A 20,648-nucleotide genomic window follows, 5' to 3' on the forward strand; every position below is an offset into this window, starting at 1 on the left:
ACGACTCCAGGTCACCTTTGTACTGCAGAGCAGTGACCTGGGGATCTCCACAGGCAGGAATGCAGAGGGGGAAGTAAGATAAAGACAGAAACCCAAGCCTGGAAGGGCATCCGGAGCTCCCTTCCCCACCTCTGGGCCATAGTCCTTCAACGTAAGCCCAGACTGGGCTGGAAGGTGAAATTCCTAAGTGTGTGTGAGTCGACCCCATGGACTGTAGCCTGCCAGGCTCCTCTGTCCATGAGATTCTCCAGACAAGAATACTGGAGTGGGTTGCTACTTCCTCCTCCAGAGCATCTTCCCGATCCAGGGATCAAACCCACGTCTCCTGCATCGCCAGGTGGATTCTTTACCGCTGAGCCACCAGGCGGTGATTTCAATCCTGGTCAGTGTGCTCACACCCTCAGCAAAAGCATCTGGGGAAAACTGAGGGGTGTTCCCCTCAGCCCCTGCAGAGACCTGGTACAGCAGCTCTCCAAGGTCCCCTCCTCGTGGAGGCCAAGGGCCAGGCTGCCTTATTCCCTCCCTTCCCTCAGGCCCTGCAGTGCTGTCGGCTCCGCCGATGTCTCTGCTGGCCAGTTATCTAATCATCTTTTCCAGTCCAGGGAAGGACAGAATAGAGTTCTCCGGAGAGAGGAGGTAAAACAGAACCCCCTCCATTTTCTCAAGTGCAGTCTGATGTGAGAAGGCGCACTGCTCAGAGCCCCACAGGGCCTTTCCAACCTCAAATCCAGAGGTCAGAGGGCAGTAGCATCTCTGTGTTTTAGTGATGTGATCCGGAACCCTTTGTAGAGTTAAGCAAGAAACCAGAGGCAGAGCTGGAATTCGAACGTAGAAGGTTCTGGTGCCCAGACCCGTGGTCTCCGTGCCTTGTGCTTGGTTAGGAGGACAGCTTTGGTGGCGAGTGCTGTGCCTGCAGCCGCCGCCTCCTGTCCTGTCTGCCGAGCATGTGCGGGCTGCTGTCTCCTTGCTCCTCACCCCTCCTTACACCTGGATGGTATGCAGAGTAGGAAGGTGGCTTCCCGGCCCCTTCTGTCTGGTCCTAGGTACGGAGGGGACTGCTGTGGGCTAGCCCCCACGGGTATAAGCAGCCCCACCTTCTCCTGAATTTACCATCCCAGCTCCAGCGTGAACTCAGGAACTCTCATGAAACCAGCAATGGCCTGCTTGCCAGGAGGAACTGGAGGGCAGGGTGTGCTGTAATGGACCCGGTTACGTAAGTCAGCCCAGTGAGTTCCTCCTTTTCCCCCCATGAGGCACCTCAGAAGGACCCAAGCCACGAAAGCTGCACGACAAAACTCGGTCTTGGTGCAGAGCCCACAGGCAGGAACCCCGTACTGTGTAGATTCTGGGGTCTGGGAATTGGAGACTACACGTGATTTAGAGTTTAAAAAACAACAAGAAGCGTGCTTGGAGTGCCCTGATCCCTGAATATCAGATGTGAAGGGAAGACTGCATCTGGCAGTATTGGAAAAGGAATCTCTGTGAACAGTGAGTACTCCATATAAAGAAGCATTATCCAGACTAGCGTTTTGAAACCTTTTTTGATTATAACCCACAGTAAGAAATGCATTCTTCTTTGATATCTAGTATAGATAGATAGATGGATAATAGAAACAGAAGTGTCATGAAACAATTCCCATCTTTACCAAATGCAATACATTTTTATTATATTTTTTTAAGAAAAAGGAGCAGCAGCTCATTGCAAATTGATTTAATATCGATTTGACTGCCAGAGAATAGGCAGCAACTTGCAGTTTGAGAAATAACTGATTTAAACAAAAATGTGTCAGGCATGTAGAAACCAATTGTCATTGTTGCTCTGGTCAGATCTCTGCAGAAGGTGATGCAGTAACGCAGGCTTTGTGCTCCTAGAAGAGGTTTTCCTCGCTCTTCCGATCCCTGGGTGTTAGTGAGGTGGTGTTGGAGCTGGAGAACCAGGGAAGGGGGGAGGGGCAATGGTTGATGGAAGAAGAGGAAGTGGAGTTTTATTTCTGCTTGTGCAGAGGACACTGAGTGTCCGTGATGCCTTGTCCTGGCACAGATAAGACAAACCCTGTTCATCATGCAAGGGTGCTCACAGTTGAATGAGCGTGCACTCATCATGCTCCAACAGATTTGCAGTAAAATGGAAATGTAAACTGGATTCTCCATGGTAGCCAAAGCCCCTTCATTCTGAGTTTCCTAAAAGCAGGAGCCATGTTTCAGGCAAGAGTATGTTCAGTGTTATATCTCTAGTTTTATGTCTCACATAGAATAAGTATTCAATAAATGTTTGATATAAAGACCATCAGTTCAGTTCAGTCGTTCAGTCGTGTTCTACTCTTTGTGACCCGGTGTACTGCAGCACGCCAGGCTTCCCTGTCCATCACCAACTCCCTGAGCTTGCTCAAACTCATGTCCGTCAAGTCAGTGATGCCATCCAACCATCTCATCCTCACTGGAGTGGGTTGCCATTCCCTTCTCCAAGGGATCTTCCTGACCCAAGGATAGAACCTAGGTCTCCTGCATTGCAGGCAGATTCTTTACCATCTGAGTCACCAGGGAAACCCAATAAAGACCATGTTAGCTAATTAATATTTGCAATTAAACTAGTCATAATTCTAATTATCTTTGATAGTATAAAGAAAACATTTTCATAGGGCACTTTAACACACTCGAGCATCACAAGGGATAGGACAGTTAAGAAAGTCCCCCAAGAGTTGAAATTAAAGAGCAGAACTGCTGAACCCCACCAGGCTTTGGGTTCTCCACATGGCAAGCCTTTAAGATGCTGTGATTTGTCTGCCTGACTTGTACATCTGAGTGTCTGTCTCATAGGTGGACCTTGGGACAAGCCTGGAGGTGAGACGTCTCAGTGGTGAGGGGTCACTGGCCCTGGCTGAGCAGGGACCACAGGCAGGAGTGCATTCTGACTTTCCACCCCTGAGCATCTGAAGCTGCTGAGTTTACCCACTCGGGTTGGGCAGTTCAAGAGGATGTAGCTGAGGCTTGAATCACCCAGGGTCCTGGGTGGTAGGTTTCTGGAGAGAGGAAGGTGCTTGCAGCCCACTGTGTTAGGTCATAAATAGAGTGTTTGTTTGAAGTTCTGGACTAGCTGGGCGTTAAGACAGAAGCGTTTAGGGGCTGTGGAGACCCTGGTGTGGGTCCCACAGCAGAGTGAGAGGAGCTCCCTGGTGCTCTCTGAGCTGGACTTCCTGTTAGTGCCCAGCGAGGCCTGGCGGGCTGGACCCCAACCTGCCACCAGCTGCTAACTGAATTAGGTACAGGACCTTCTTCCATGCAGTTGTGGGGTGAAGGGTGGGGGAGTGGGGAGTAGGCAGGGAAGCAGGGGTGTGAGGAGAACGGAGGGAAGGATGACAGGTGACCTGAGAAAAATACTCGGATAGGATGATTTCCCTCCAAATGAGGTCCTCTCAGTTGAAGAGCTTGGACTAAGGAGATACCCTGGAAAGTAGTGGACAAATTCAACCTCAGGGTGATTGCTGTTCATCTTAGACATTTTTTCAAGTTTTCCATGGCCCAGCCCCAGAGAGAATAGTGCGGGTTGACTGGGAACTGGGATCCAGTCACAAAGAACGGCTTCCCCTTTGGCTCAGGAGCTTGAATACGGGCTTGGGACCTTAGATGTGTGAAAGGCTTCGCAGGATGGCAGGTCCACCTTGCAAGCTCTGTCTGGGTTTGATAATTTGCGTAGTTATTTACACCTGTGTGTGCCTAGTCTCTCAGTGGTATCCAGCTCTTTGTGACCCTTTGGACTGTAGCCGGCCAGACTACTCTGTCCGTGGGTTTTTTCAGGCAAGAATAATGGAGTAGGTTGCCATTTCCTCCTCCAAGGGATCTTCCTGACCTAGGGATCAAATTCGAGTCTCCTGTGTTCTTCCTGACCCAGGGATCAGACCCGCATCTCCTGTGTCTCCTGCATTGCAGGCAAAGCCTTTATTTACACCTATTTTTAATTTTGGGATAAGATCAAATCTAAATGCACAAGAGCATTCAAAGTACGAAAGATGGGCCTGGAGCCCCAGGTTCTAACTCCAGCTCTGTCCCCGTCTATGTGGCTCTGGCCCACTCAGTGTCCTCATTGGCAAATTGGGGGGCTAAGGAGTGGGGGTGTTGGAGATGTTCCCCCTGGTCTCCCTCAGCTCAAACACCCCGTGGCTGTCCGCAGCCCAGGGAACGTTTTCTGGCAGGAAAGAGAGGCTGCCCGGAGCTTCCTTCTCAGGCAGCCAATGAGTACATTCTTTCCTGTGCCCACATATGGAAGCAATTTCTAGATGATCCAAGGCACTTGTGCTGCTGAGCTCAACTGAAACAGAGGAGCGCGGCGGTGGAAAATGGGAAAAGAAAAAGCCTGTGTGCGTTCTCTTAACGTGCACTCTTGCATCTGAAATCCCCTCATGCCATTTGCCTTTCCGTGCTGTCTGGGGATGTGCCAGTGGCTTTGGGGCATTCCACAGATAAAATCCTGATAAAGATCGAGAGAGGGCTGAGCTCACTGCTTCTCCCTGGAGGCTGAAGGCCCCTGCCTTTTCCCCCTGCAAGCTTCTGGCTGGAGGCTGGGGAGGAGTGCAAATTCCAGAGTTTTGTTCCCACATTTATTGTAATCTTTCTCTCCGGTCTGTTAAAATGAGGACTATTAATGGCTGCTTTCAAGATTCTCTGTGAAGTTGAATTGGGAAACATTAGCCAAGTGCTTTGAAGGGGAAAATGTTTTATTAGTTCCTTCTCTGCCAAGCAACCCTTTACTGACGTTCCTCTTCTGAGCTCCTCGGGGGTTTTGGTAGCGGTTGAGTGGTAGATCTTGTCACTTGTAAACTGGAGGCACGAAACACTTACTCCTAAATTTTGGTTAGGAGCGGTTAGGAGAGCGACTTTTCCTAGAACATGACCTTACTGAGAAAACCTCATCTGTGGTCCTGGTCCCCATAAATGGTCCTAAGGTCCTTATTTCCTCCTTCTTTCTCGCCACCCTTAACCTCAGTTCTTGGGAAAGAAGGTTACTGAGAAGGACATGTTTATAGAGAAATGCTTTTTGTTCCCCTTTCCGTCTGTCTCTTAACTTCTCTACTGCCTAATCCCCCATCAATGTTAACATTTAAAAATTAATCTGTAAAGCATATTAATTCTATTAATGTTATTCTTCCTAGAAATGAAATCTGAGTAATTAAAGCTCTATGAACATTTACCAATGCTTGTTAAAACTGTGGCATCAATGTTCTCATAACTGTCTAAGGTTATCACTTCCTAAATTCATCACTAAATTCCTAATTTTATCACTAAAATTATCACAGGTAATTTTTTTGGAAAAAAACTCTCAAAATCGAGACATAGGCTGGTGCATGCTGAAACTCGTTTGGGGACCTCATTCTCTTTTGTTGCTCTTGCTGGGTCTCCAAGCACGGAGCCTTCTTGTCAGAGCAGCCCTTTTTTCCCCTTCAGAGGAAGCATGTTTACGGCTCTGGTTTACTTCATCTGGGATTGTTGCCGCGGAGGGCCAGAAATCAAGCATGACATGAAGAAAGAAACACTTCTGGGAACCTCACATGCCTGGCCGCCCTGTTTCAGGACACTCAGAAACTAGGGTTGTAATTCCACACATACATTTCCTACCCTGTGGAGTTTCCTGCCTGTTTTAAAGCAGCTAAACTTTGCTTCTCTGTAGAACCATAATCAGGAATGTTTAAGCCCATCTCTGTAGGTGCTAGATTCTCTTCAGCACTATTCAGAGAACTTCAGCTGACCCACCTCCTGTCCACCAGGTGCTAAAAGTCTGAAACCACGTTCCAGGAGAAGAGTTCTGAGCATAGGCTTGTTCCTGCCACCCCCGTGTACAGTGTTAGCTTGGGGCCAGGAAGGTGCCCTGTGCCAGCCAGGGTGATGCCACCTCCTGCTCTGCTGAGAAGACGAAGACCATTCAGTTCACTTGTCCTTTCTTTCCAGGGACTCCTTCCCCACCTAGGGTGGCCTCTTATCTTTAATGCAGCCGCAGCCACACCCACCCGCACCCCAGGCTCCCACTGATCAATACAGTTGAACCCCCCTCCAGGTCGGTCACCCCCAAACCTCCTCACTCCTCTGCAGCCTGTTTTTTGCTTCATCTCATCACTCACCAAGCATTTGTTCTCATTTATACTCACTGTTGAAGCTTGCTGAAGGCAGGGTCCCTGTGGAATGTGTGTTCTAGAAGGGAGAAACAGCAAACAAGCAACTACTTAGATAGACTAGTGAATGCTTCAGCAATTAATTAATACTTAGATTAATTAGTAGTGATAGGGGTTATGGAAGAGGCTGACAGGTTGATGGGATGGAATGGTAGGAACGCTCCCTGAGGTACAGCTGTTCAGGGAACTTTATGAGAGTTGAGATATGCATGACAAGGAGCCAGACTGAGTATCTGGGGAGAAGCATGCGTCAGGTAAGGCTAAGTGCAAAGGCCCTGAGGTAAGGACGAGCTAGACAGGTCCCAGGGAAAGAAAGAGAGCTGTGAGGAGAGGGGGGAGGAGGAAGTCAGAGACGCAGGCCCAGCCAGGTACTCTAAAGGCTCGAATCTCATATGGTTTTAGCCCAGGGAGTGATACCACCTGATGTGTGTTTCAGTAAAATCATTCTTGCTTCCATCCCATCTCCACCTGCCTTGGAGCTCCTGGCTTGACATCCTGACTCACCCCACTTGTTGGATAGGGTGCCCTCAGTTTTGCCCATTGCACTCTGGCCCTGCTCTGTGCACTGCCCCCCACCCTCACCGTGTCTGCGCCCGACTTCAGGCAGTCCCAGGACCAACTGACCAGCCATGCCTGGGGATTCAGAGGATGGGTGAGTCAGTCTGCCCTGAGCCGGACTGAGCGCTGGGCAGAGAAGAGAGCGAGGTGCTCACAGGCTGTGAGACCCTGGACAGACTTGCTACCCCTCCTGCCTTCAGTCCCCCCTCTTTCAGCTGCTCTCCAGCTGTCAGCCTCAGTGGCCAGCAGCACTGTGGCAGCAGCAACATCTGTTAGGTACTTGCTTTGTGTCGGGCTTAAAATGTATCACACTCACTCCTCTGAGATTGGCTCTGTTGCCATCCCCATTTTACAGTGGAGGAAACTGAGGCGCAGAGAGGTTAAGTAACTTTTCCAGAGTCCCAGCTAGCATGTGTGGTTGAGCCCAGGTTCACAGTGGATAGCCTGATAGCCCCGTGCTCTTAAATCACTGCATTCTACTGCTGCATGCAGTGGGCAGGGCTGTTCCTTCCCACCACCTGGCAGTCCTGAACGACATCCTCTTCCGCAGTGGCCAGCCCAGGGTGCAGCCCTCACCAGACGCTCCCTGCTGACACACTTGACTTCAAGAAATGAACAGGCCTGTTGAATTCACCAAGTTAAGGTGGCATCTCCAACACCAGCTAAGCTGGTGCTCACTCCTCTCCAGGATGAGCCCCACACAGTCCTTTCTGAGTCCATCTGTGAAAACCTCCACTCTGGGCACATCCACCACCTGCCAAATAACAGGCAGTAATAATAGTAGGAGCAAGTGTTTATGAAACACTTCCTATGGACCTGGCTTTCTTTTTCATTCTTATTTTACTGATGGAGAAACTAAAGCACAACTTGCTTCAGGTCACAAAGCTAGTAAATGGTAGAACCAGAATTTGGACCCAGGCGGGTTGGCTCTGGAGACCCTTTAGAGTATATACTTCTTTATACTGAAGAATTCCCATCCCTGTGGTTTCCACATGGTGGTCCATACTCTATCCCTTGCAGCCACAGAGTGGTCTGATTTTATTAACATAGGACAGACCTGTCAATATTTGAAGACAGTTATCACATCTCTTTTGGTTCCAAACCACCACACCAAGCTTCCAAGGAGCAGTTCTACTCTGAGTCCCCCTCTTCCTCCCAGAAAAGCACAAAGAGCGCTTTATAATTCTCCATCCAAATCCAGATACTTGGGAGAGGCAAGGGAGTACAGTTAATAATTATGCTGGGACAACAGGCATAAATGTGGACTGTCCTGGGCAAGCCAGGAAGTGGTTTACCCTACCCCCAGGCCACAGCAGCAATGCCGCCACTTGGCGTGCCATCTGAGCAGTCTGTTCAAGTGGATTATGGAGAAGTTGAGCTTACACAGATACACTACTGATGGGAAATCAGGTTTCAGGAGCCTGCCATTAGTCAGACTTCTTGATGGAACAGTGTTGGGTATGAGGTCAAGTCCCAACATTGCTCCTGTGACCCTGGATGAGTCACCTCCAACCCCTGGCTCACCGTTTTCTAATCTGTAAAATAGAGGTTGATAATCTGGAAGTCCTTTCTAGTTCTAAAACTCTGATCCCATGTCAATCTTCCCTATGCAAGTGAAAGTGTTTGAAGCCGTGAACATAGAATGTGACGTTTTTAGCTCTTCTCCCAGCTTATTAGCCAAACCCCAAGGGTAGATTTTGAGAGTAAGATCACCTTGTCTGCTTTGGGGCCGTCAGTGAAGTTGTGGCGAGCTCTGTTTTCTTTTCCTTCTAGAGCCGTGGATTTTTTGATAGAAATATAGGAGACAGAAAATGACCTCCATAGAAAGTGCCTGTTGACTTACTGAGAAATTTATTAAAAAAAAAAAAAATTTACATGTTATGTTTCCTAAAACCTGTGTCTCCGAAATAATTGCCAAGTGTTTTGACATAATTTATCCCATTAGATGCTCAAATGGCCGTGTAAGATAGGTGTCACCTTAGTTTTCTGGATGTTGGAACAGAGGCTCAAGGATACAAAATGACTTGTCTGAAGACACTCAGCTGGTTAGTAGTAGTGGGGCTGCAACTCAGATTTACATCCCCGGGGTCCTTATCCCACGTGCAGCACACACAGTCTTTGTGCCGCACCAGTAGTTTTCAGTATGTTTGCATTTTCTTAGCAGAGAACTCATTTTTCTCAAGCAGAAGGGAAGCTTCTCTGGTGTCTTGCATGGTGTTCTGTGAGGGGATCTATGGAACCCCAAGCTCCCACCGAACATGGTTTGAACAACCTTGCACTTTTCCCAGGTGCCTCACACTGTTTGGCCCTTTGCAAGCGTGTAGAATGCTCATGGGATCCTGCACAATTTTGTTGTACATGAATGTGTTGCATTTAATAAGCTTACCTGTGGTTCTAAGTCATTTGATCAGACATTTGTGGGACTTGTGTCAGCTGTGTGGACACAGTCTTTGCTAGGAGATTTGACTCCCTCCTTCCCCACCCCATCCACACACTCCCCTAACCCTCCAAGGCTCAGTTATGGCCCTCCCCACCTTGTTTTTCCACTTTGCTCTGCTGAATCCCAGCCCCACCTGTACCATTTACAGACTCACGTGTCCTTTCTGGATATGACTTGCCTGTCTTCGTCATTCTTCCACCCACCAATAAACACTTATTAACTACCTAGTAAATAAAATCACGTGAACAAGCCCAGCCTAGCAACTGGCACGTAAGGAAAATGAGTTTCCATCCCTACTACAAAGCATAGTACCCCTTCTTTCTTTGTGTCTGAGATGACTGCCTTCCCCATGACAATCTCCCAGGTCCCTTCTCTTGAGAGACCCTATTGCTCTTAAGGAAAGGAAAATGAAGTGGCTCAGTTGTGTCTGACTCTTTGCAAGCCCATGGACTGTAGCCTACCGCGCTTCTCCATCCATGGGATTTTCCAGGCCAGAGTACTGGAGTAGGTTGCCATTTCCTTCTCCAGAGGATCTTCCCAACCCAGGGATCGAACCTGGGTCTCCCGCATTGTCGGCAGATGCTTTACTGTCTGAGCCACCAGGGAAGTCTATTGCTCTTAAGCCAGCCTTTTCTCTTACCCTGAAGGTAAAAATGAGTTCTTGGCTCATTTTCACTGCCTGCATATCCTGTCCTCTCTCCGTAGTCAAAGCACAAGTCTATCTCCCCCCAGAAGTTACTCCACAGAAGAGGGAAAGTTAGAGAACAAGCTTTCCATTCTCTGGGGTTGCTGAGTCACAGGGAGCAGCCAAGTGGCATCTATTCACTGAGCCCCCTTATCTAGGGGGAAAAAAAAGAGAGTGGGAAATAGTTCCCATTTTTAAGTCTAGATTTTGCACTCTCTCAGTAGTGTTTAAAAGGGGCTCATGCTCAGTTTCATCAGCTGACAGAACATTTAATAAATGCTGAAGGTTTGTGTTTATGCTTAAGGTTCTGTTTCTCCTGCTTAGTATCTGCAGCTTTGCAATCGCTGAGAACTGATCCTTCTCTTTCTAAACATGTGACATTTAGGCCACCAGATTTTTCTTAAACCTACTTCTTCATTCTCTACCATGTAAGATTTATTAATTGGAGATAGTTTTGAAAGATGTGATACATTGCAAAACATACATCAATAATTTTACCTACAAGAGATCATTCAGAAACATCAAAGCATCAGTCCAGTATAAACTGTTAGAAAATATTTTTGACATTCTGCTTTTTGATTTTTGTGAAAGACAGATACTTTGCTTAGATCCTATTTCTTATATAATGATCCTTTTTCTTTCTGAAAGAGCAGTAATTATTAGAAGCAGCAATCCAAAGTTCCACCAAGCTGCTACAAAGTTAGCACTCTTTCTCTTCTTTCTTCATAGCTACAGAGCTTTTGAAAATAATCTAGCCATATCCTGGGTTATGTAACAGTGCCTCAGCTGTCTCCATGGGGCATCAGTATAGTGTGTGAGTATGTGTGTGTATGTAATTGATTGGATGCCTGGGCTGAAGTTATGGGTAGCTGTTTTATTTCTAGTGATCATTTTAGTTATGAGTCAAAATTGGCCATTTTGTTCTTTGGGTGATTTTTCACGCTGAGCTGAACTGTTGCTGAAATTGGACTGATGTTCAGTCCAGCTAAGCTGGGAACCCCCACAATGTTCTAGTCTGCCCTGAACACAGCAATCTCCATGCCTTCATCCATAGCTTTGGAGCTACACTACTGGTAAGTAAGAGAAAACGGAAGAGCAGGATGGGTTGGCCACATGCTAGTTTCCATTTGTGTCTTAATGTTCACATCACAGCCTTGGTTGGACTCCTTAGCTTTAATGTCAGACCTGGAATCCTTAAAAAAAAATAAAGTAGGAAAATTTTTCTTTGGAAAATGTCTTTAAAACCAAAGAAAATGACAGAATAAAATTGTGATATATTCTAAATGGAAGCTGGTGGTGTGAGTTCCTCTATATCCTTTTAATATTCTGCTCTTGTTTTTGGATCTGCCTGTTGGAAATATTGACTTGGTCATTGCATCAAATTTATTCTGTGAAATAATTTTGTATTCCCTTTCATTTATACATTGAGTTTATTACAGTTATATCCTGGTATGTAACAAACCTCCCCGAAACTTAGTGGCTGAAAACGTCGATCATTTCATTGCTTGCAATTCTGCAGTCTGGCTGGGCTCACCTGGGCAGCTCTTCTGCTGTTCTTGCTTATGGTCAGACGGGGGCTGCGTTCAGATGGCAGGTTAGCTGGGGCAGAACTGAGCTGGGCTTTCTTCTCCAGGAAATGGCAGGACCTCTTACTTTCCCAGGGGCCTCTTCATGTGGTCTTTCCATGTGGCCTCTTCAGCAGGATTGCTGGACCTTTTCCATGGTAGTTAGGAGCACAAAAGCAGAAGCTTCCAGGCCTTCTTAAGTCTCAGACCATGACTAGTAGGTTCTGCACTTTCTTTTTTCAAAAAAAGCAAGTCACAAGTACAGCCCAGTTCCAAGAGAGGGGACAATACAAGGTGTGAATACCGGGAGCCAAGCTTCGTTGGAGGCCACCATTCACTGGAGGCACACTCCATACACCATTCACTGGAGGCACACTCCATATACCATTCACTGGAGGCGCCCTCCGTGCACCATTCACTGGAGGCGCCCTCCATACAGCATTCACTGGAGGCGCCCTCCGTACACCATTCACTGGAGGCGCCCTCCGTACACCATTCACTGGAGGCGCCCTCTGTACACCATTCACTGGAGGCGCCCTCCTACACCATTCATTGGAGGCGCACTCCCCAGGCCAGAGACAAGAGGAAACATGGCTCCTCTGTGAACTGGAGAAGTTCTGTGTGGCTGGAGAATGGGGTGTAGAGAGTAGAGCTGCCTGGGTGTGTTTGTGGGGGTGAGGAGGAGTCACACCTAGGGTTTGTGAAACAAAAGGCCCATGAGCTAAGCAGGAGGCTCATCACATATTGAAAGCCTGGTAAGCCATATTAGGGTTAGACTTGGCTTTAGTTGTGATAGGAAGAGAACTGTAAGCAGATCTGCCTTTCAGAGAGATCATAGCTACATCATGCTGAGAATGGAAGGACCTGGGCCTAGAGACCTCAAGAAACTTCTGGGGCCAGGCGGGGAGAGTGGTAGATGGCTCAGGGGATGACTCCAGGGATACTGAAAAGGAGAATCTACAAGTCTGGGTAACTGGTTCATTGGTTATAGGAGTGAATGAAAGGGCAGAGGTGAGGGTTACCTTTAGGTTTTTGGCTTGGGTGGCCAGCCATCTGCTTCAGCAGGGATCCCTGGAAGAGGGACAGGGCTGGATCCCATTGGGGTGGGCTGGAAGAACCAAGGAGAGCCAGCTGGAATGTACCAAGTTTGATTACTTTGGGGTTTAGTCCACTGCGAACCTTTTTCAGACTGATACATTGTGAGAACCTTGCTTCTTCTTCCTTCCTCCCCACCTCTCACCCTCCTCATTGCTTTCTGCTTCTCTCTTGTCCTCCTGTGGGGAATGACCAGGTGTGAGGCAGGAGTGTCCAAGGATGTCACCTTCTTGAACATTTCATTCTTAGGGCAGTGGGTTGGTAACACTGGTGATGGGGAGTTAGAGGATTTACAGTTGGTGACTTGCTGCTGCTGCTGCTGCTAAGTCGCTTCAGTCATGTCCGACTCTGTGTGATCCCATAGACAGTAGCCTGTTAGGCTCCACTGTCCCTGGGATTCTCCAGGCAAGAACACTGGAGTGGGTTGCCATTTCCTTCTCCAATGCATGAAAGTGAAGTCACTCAGTTGTGTCCAACTCTCAGCGACCCCATGGACTGCAGCCCACCAGGCTCCTCCGTCGATGGGATTTTCCAGGCAAGAGTACTGGAGTGGGGTGGGTGACTTGCTGGGAACAACACAAATCATGAGTTGAGAAGTGCAAAGGCAAGGGGGTTGGGGATGAAATTGGAAAAGGAGAAGAGAAAAAAAGCTCTCCAGTTAAGGCAAGGAAAATTAGTCATTTGTGGAGGAAATACAGAACAGAATAGAAAAAGCAAAGAGAAACAGACGGCTCCACAGCTGTGACCTCTGTCACAGAAGACTTTAGAATCCTGTTCTTTCATGCGTCCTTTTCACATCTGTATTCTAAAAGTTAGAAAAGCAACATAAACCTTTTTCCTGAAAGCCTCGGTGGGTCTTCAGGTAAACATTCTTGTTATATAAAAAGGGAAACGAGTATTAATTCATAAAGGTAACGTCTAGTCCTTTTGTGGAAGAAAAGGAATTTTAGAAAAGGACCTGCATACAAACCATTAGAGTCAATTAAAAAAAAAAAAATTGTTGTCTGTTCTCAAGCGATCTGACAGAGAAATATCTGTAGCCTGAGAGGATGGGAAGAGAGCATGTACTTGTGATCAATTTTTAATAAACACAAATGGTGTAGTAAATTATGCATGGGGGAGTGGTATAAAGCATTAAACAATGAAGGATAAATAATTTAAATGATTAAAAACTGCCTCTGTCATTTGTTTGATGTATGAGAACTCTCTGAATTTTCTCTTCAAGGAAATAGAGGAGGATTCTTTTTTTTAAAGGGAAAATCAAGTGACGATCTGCCAGGAGATGGTGTTAAGCACAGAAGTGCTGATTTCCTTGATCCCGTATCTTGTGCTCATTTGATAAATACGTGAGTTGTGCCTTGCTAGTGGATTGTATTCTATCAGGCTGATCAGTGGTGGAGGCACTGTCCATCTTCTAGAAGCCTGAGACTTCAGATCTCTTTCCAGGTGTCCAGAGAGATGTGGTCTGGGTGCTGGAGTACAGTGACCTTTACACAGTTTTACAGGATTCTGAGTGGTAAACTTCCATTTCCATCCCCAAATTAGTGTAACTGGATGGCTTCTAGCCAAAGAAGTGTTAACCAAGTGTTTACACATCCCCCTTCTCATGTACCACTCATCTATGGTTTAGGGGAGCCACATTCACCAAAAGCACCATATTATACCATGCAGTGCCTGAGAGCAGAGGTATTAGGATCAAACCCCATCTGGGTGTGAACCCCCTTCTGCTACTCACAAGCTGTTTCACCTTTGTCTGGTTAATTAACCTCCCTGAAGCTTAATTTCTCTATTTGTAAAATGGGTTCAGTAATACCCCCAAAGGACTGTGGCACATTAAATGAGATACAAATGTCAATAGCTTAGCTCAGTGTCTGAAACATGCTAAATGCTCAATACGTGTTTATTATTAACTAGCGAATTGTGTATTGAGTGTTTGTTTTCCAGTCTCAGAGGAGTGTGAAATAGACCAATAGAACCAGGACAAAAAACTGTAAACTTAACAAATATCTGCACCTAATCTGAATCAAAGATCATAAGTTGTGGTCTAAGAGCCATTTCTGAAAAGTGCAGTATTTTCTAAAACAATTGAACTCAGATGTCTTAAGGACATGTGCTCCAGTTAACCCCAGTCTGCAGTATTACCGTCGGCTTTTACTTCTCTGCCTGCTCGGATAGAAATTTAGACTTGCCACCTCAAGCTGAAAAGTTAGTTCTATAAAGTTAAATTGGTTTTAACTTAGTTTCCATAAGTGTTCTGATATAACTTGGGTCATCTGATTGCTATAAAACCTTTATGGAAATAGGGGAAAATGTTTTTGATCCAACTGAATAATTTTTATAAAATTAAAGGCAAAACAAGCCAACAAATCTGCCTGTTGTTATTCATTGTTATTATTCCAATAATACTTTGTTGCTATTCCAAATTAATATTTACCTAACACCAGTGAGAAATAGATTTAAGGGACTAGATCTGATAGGTAGAGTGCCTGATGAACTGTGGACGGAGGTTCTTGACATGGTACAGGGGACAGGGATCAGGACCATCCCCATGGAAAAGAAATGCAAAAAAGCAAAATGGCTGTCTGGGGAAGCCTTACAAATAGCTGTGAAAAGAAGAGAAGCAAAAAGCAAAGGAGAAAAGGAAAGATATAAGCATCAGCAAGGAGAAATAAGAAAGCCTTCCTCAGCAATCAATGCAGAGAAATAGATGAAAACAACAGAATGGGAAAGACTAGAGATCTCTTCAAGAAAATTAGAGATACCAAGAGAACATTTCGTGCAAAGATGGGCTCAATAAAGGACAGAAATGGTATGGACCTAACAGAAGCAGAAGATATTAAGAAGAGGTGGCAAGAATACACAGAAGAACTGTACAAAAAAGATCTTCATGACCCAGATAATCATGATGGTGTGATCCCTTCCCTAGAGCTAGACATCCTGGAATGTGAAGTCAAGTGGGCCTTAGAAAGCATCACTACGAACAAAGCTAGTGGAGGTGATGGAATTCCAGTGGAGCGATTTCAAATCCTGAAAGATGATGCTGTGAAAGTGCTGTACTCAATATGCCAGCAAATTTGGAAAACTCAGCAGTGGCTACAGGACTGGAAAAGGTCAGTTTTCATTCCAATCCCAAAGAAAGGCAATGCCAAAAAATGCTCAAACTACCGCACAGTTGCACCCATCTCACACGCTGGTAAAGTAATGCTCAAAATTCTCCAAGCCAGGCTTTAGCAATACGTGAACCGTGAACTTCCAGATGTTAGAGCTGGTTTTAGAAAAGGCAGAGGAACCAGAGATCAAATTGCCAACATCTGCTGGGTCATCAAAAAAGCAAGAGTTCCAGAAAAACATCTATTTCTGCTTTATTGACTATGCCAAAGCCTTTGACTGTGTGGATCACAATGAACTGTGGAAAATTCTGAAAGAGATGGGCATACCAGACCACCTGACCTGCCTCTTGAGAAGCCTATATGCAGGTCAGGAAGCAACAGTTAGAACTGGACATGGAACAACAGACTGGTTCCAAATAGGAAAAGGAGTACGTCAAGGCTGTATATTGTCACCCTGCTTATTTACCTTATATGCAGAGTACATCATGAGAAATGCTGGTCTGGAAGAAGCACAAGCTGGAATCAAGATAGCTGGGAGAAATATCAATCACCTCAGATATGCAGATGACACCACCCTTATAGCAGAAAGTAAAGAGGAACTAAAAAGCCTCTTGTGAAAGTGAAAGTGGAGAGTGAAAAAGTTGGCTTAAAACTCAACATTCAGAAAATGAAGATCATGTCATCTAGTCCCATCACTTCATAGAAATAGATGGGGAAAGAGTGGAAACAGTGTCAGACTTTATTTTGGGGGGCTCCAAAATCACTGCGGATTGTGATTGCTGCCATGAAATTAAAAGATGCTTACTCTTTGGAAGGAAAGTTATGACCAACCTAGACAGCATATTGAAAAGCAGAGACATTACTTTGCCAACAAAGGTCCGTCTCGTCAAGGCTATGGTTTTTCCAGTGGTCATGTATGGATGTGAGAGTTGGACTGTGAAGAAAGCTGAGTGCCGAAGAATTGATGCTTTTGAACTGTGGTGTTGGAGAAGACTCTTGAGAGTCCCTTGGACTGCAAGGAGATCCAACCATTCCATCCTAAAGGGGATCAGTCCTGGGTGTTCATTGGAAGGAATGAAGCTAAAGCTGAAACTCCAGTACTTTGGCCACCTCATGCAAAGAGTTGACTCATTGGAAAAGACTCTGATGCTGGGAGGGATTGGGGGCAGGAGGAAAAGGGGATGACAGAGGATAAGATGGCTGGATGGCATCACCGACTCGATGGACATGAGTTTGGGTGAACTCCGGGAGATGGTGATGGACAGGGAGGCCTGGTGTGCTACAATTCATGGGGTTGCAAAGAGTCGGATACAACTGAGCGACTGAACTGACAGAACTGAACACCCAAGTTGGCATTATATTACAATCGAGAAACTGATTATTTAGAAATATAATTGCAATCATTTGTGGTTTTAATTCTGAAAACACACTTGCTGATGAATAAAAGTTCAAGTCCCAAATGTTGTTGCACCAGTCACAGGAAACTGGACTCATTGTAGATATTGAAATCATGGCTACAGGTATGTTGATGCTTCTTCCAGTGAGAGATACATCTGTGTCCTTTCCTTTGACTCTGGTGGGGAAAGGGGATTGTACTTCTTTGACTAAGAGAGTAAGACAGAGTTGTCCCATGTGACTTTCAAGGTTAGATCATAAAAGGCTGTACTTTGGCCTTATTGGGAACACTTGCTTTTGGATGCTTGAGCCACCAAGTAAGAAGTCCAGCTAGATGCTAGAAAGGCCAGATATAAGCCTTGGTGAGCCCACCCTTTAGCTTTCCCAGCCTTGCAACAGAGATAAATGAAACCGTAATGGAAGTAGATTCTCTAGCCCCAGTCTTCTCTTGCCCTGTCTATCAGTGATCCCATCTAAGACTACAGATGTTATGAAACAGAGAAGCGTTGTCTCCATCATGCCTTTTGGAAATTCATGAGGATAATGAAATGGTTGTTTTATGAAGCTGAGTTTTGGGCTCATTTCTTACACAGCAGTAGATAACTAGAGCGCTCACCCACTAAGGTGGCCTGGCTATATAGCTTGGGGAGTTACTGTATCACACCATTGTGTTTATAGGATCTTGATTGTAAGAACCACCTGGTCCCATCAAAATGTACCATGTTGCTGCTAGCTTTTTTCCATATAAGAAAAACATGGGAGAGTGAGCTAATCAGTTAACAGATATGTGTGCAATTTAATAGTTTGCTCGGGAGAATATGTTACTATTTTTCATTTAGCAATAAGTTCATGTCACCACCTCCAAGTAGAAATAGCAGCTTTCTTCAATGATGATGAATTAGGCAGTGCATTAGAAAGCACTTAGGATTTCTTTTTTTTTTAAAGGTAACACTGTTGATACACATAAACATTTAATGTCATAATTATTATATTTTAGGTTAATGGATAATGCTAGTAGTTTGTGCTATTAAGAGCATTTACAAAGCAATCTGAGCATATACAGGAAAATTAGGCTATTAGGGCCCGAGGTAGCTACTGCTTCAGAAGCAGCTGAACTGTAAAATAGTACTTAGATTTACAATCAGTTTAGTGGTCTTTTCATAAACAGATAAATCCATTTGAATTTTGAAAATCAGGGTATGGCAGATCACAGGACAGATCCCTTCTGAGAGGCTGTGTGGAGAAATCTTTATTTTTTCTAATTGTTGTCTTTTTAGCCAGCCAGCAACAGAGAAATTCAGTGCTCCTTGTGGGTCAGAACTCATGTTTCTAGATCAGAGGGAGCCAATTCACAGCACATGAGATGCCAGGAAACTAGGCTGTCCATATACATGTAAGTTCACCATAGTGCTTATCTCATCCATGCTGTTTGGCCATCTCACGGCAGGCCCCTGCCTGGCCATTCCTCATTGTCCACCCTTCTGAAGGTAGCCCATGGGCACCTTGAACCAGAATAGTGGTCACCAGCACAGGATGGCTGAAGATAGATTGGTTGCCTTCTGTTTGTCAAAGACTTTCTATCTTGTTTGGCTTCCTGTTTCTCTGTTAAAAATATTGTCAGGAGGTGTACTGCTTATGTTTAATCCTAGAAAGAAAACTGAGAAGCTAAGGAGTTTAATTCTTTTTTGAGAAGAACAGTTGAGATTGTATTATGATTCAGTAAAAGTAAAAGGTCCAAGAAGCGCAAGTACAGGAGGTCACGGAAGGAGGGACAGAGGGAGTTTTTAAGTCCAGTTTTGCCTTAAGATATATAAGTTACTAGGCAGGTTAACTTAGAATTGGCATCAGCATTTTTCATTTTGAAGTTTTCATACTCTGTGCATACATGAAGTAGACCGTTTATGAAACTAGTAAACTGGACTGTGTATTTGAGAATGAGGGATTTCCTCTCTTCTCTGTTGTTGGGAAGCAGTGATCTTTCATTCATTCAGTAAACCCCAGCAAGGTGCCAAACCCGTTTCTCTCCCCCGACCCCCAGGTGGACTGGTAGGAGGGGTCAAGGGAACCCCTGGTCCAGTGCAGGGAGCGGGCAAGCCTCTACTGGGAGGGTCTGGAAGGAAGAGGCTGACCTTGAACCAAGGCCAAGATTGGCTTTGCAGGAGACAGAACACCTTTCTCTCAGGTGCTTATTGCCTGAAGTGTCAGTCTTTACTGCAGAGACATACTGAGACGTGGAACGTCATTTCTTTATTTCAGTACATATTGTTCCATGTTTTTTTAAGACTCTGGTGGGGAGCATTTCATTAGGACATTTTCATGTGTTAGGATAGTCGTTCATCTCTCCGTGAGCCTACCTGCTCCTCTTTTCCTTTAAAAGGAGCAATGATGTTCCAAACTTCCTTTTAAAAGACATGAAATTATCACAGGTACTGGGCCACAATAAAAGGTTGTGTTTTTTTTTTTTAAACTCTGTCTCAAGCCTTTACTTCATCATTTGGTGTAAGGAGAACACGAGGGAAGGCATGTGGCTTATAACTGAGCCTTGGAGTCCCTGCAGCAGCAGAGTTTCTGAGCTGCCATTGTCAGGATGAGGAACCACGGTGAGATCAAGACATCTGTGGTCCAGCAGAGTTCAGTGAAGTTTACAGTCGTGGCTAAGGTAGAAATTCCCTCTATTGGGAATTACTCTTGGTCACTGGGGGTTGACTTCCACATGAAGCGGCCGGCTGCCATTTATCAGCCCTGGAATATGAATGATACGTATTTTTGAAGACTGGTACTATACCCAGCATGGCATGCCAGTGACAACCATAGCTTCGCAGCTTTCATCTCAAGAGAGATTGTACAGAATGGTGAGTGAAATGGCTGCCACTGTGTATGTATTTATTCTTTCTCTTTCAAGCATAAAGAGTTGGACTTCTGTAAATAAAATATATCTGTTATTGCAACTTTGCAGATGAGAAACATAACCCCAAGATGTGTCAGTGCACTGTTAGCACAGTTTGGTAGTGGATTCCTGGATTTTTTTCCCTTTACAATTTGGATAGCAACACAGTTTATCATTAATGACAGCCCAGGGTGGTGTTGGTGTTGCCTTGCTTTATTTGTTTTTATTTTTGTAACCTTACATGCTTGTCTTGAACAAGCTAAATGAATTATTTTTAACCTGAATTTATACATTTAGTGGTACATTTGGTAGCACACTGCTGGTCACAACTTATCTGCCCCCTGCATATTCCTTATTGCTTAGGAAGGTTTTACACCTATTTACTAAAAATCTCAATGTATTTTAATGAGTATTACAGTTCATGGTGGTCATTTTTTCAATAAAAAGGGAAGTATAATTTATTAAAACAAAAAGTATAATCAGTTCATTGTGATATTCCATGAATTCCTATTCTGCCTCCACTTCCTTCAGTGTTATTAATGATCCACTATGCCCTAAGGTTAAAATGCAGTTTATATAAGATGTTCAGGAAACATTTCAATAAACACACTACTGTTATTAGATAAAGAGATGTTTGATCATTGTTGTACATCAGTTTGTGCTTGGAAGTTAATTAGTAGTTGCTATGTGGCTTTCAGTGCAGGAAGTATATCATTGAGAGATGTGCAACAGTAATTCAGCAAATGTCCAAC

General features: G+C 45.2%; 1 protein-coding gene across 6 annotated transcripts in view; it reads left to right on the forward strand.

Moving 5' to 3' along the window:
* Positions 1-20,648, forward strand: part of WIPF1 (WAS/WASL interacting protein family member 1) — a 128,202-nt gene that overhangs the window by 15,513 nt on the left and 92,041 nt on the right. For 4 of the 6 annotated variants that reach the window (XM_060409756.1, XM_060409753.1, XM_060409757.1 and 1 more), the window contains exon 2: positions 1-20,648. This exon is cut by the window's left edge and continues 13,186 nt beyond it; it is cut by the window's right edge and continues 10,101 nt beyond it. The exons of 1 other annotated variant lie outside the window; for it this stretch is intronic. The gene's annotated coding sequence lies outside the window, so the exon portion shown is untranslated. One more of the 6 variants, XM_060409755.1, reaches the window with a different exon arrangement.

Source organism: Ovis aries, chromosome 2 (assembly GCF_016772045.2).
Source record: "Ovis aries strain OAR_USU_Benz2616 breed Rambouillet chromosome 2, ARS-UI_Ramb_v3.0, whole genome shotgun sequence".
In the NCBI taxonomy this organism is placed as follows: Eukaryota; Metazoa; Chordata; class Mammalia; order Artiodactyla; family Bovidae; genus Ovis; species Ovis aries.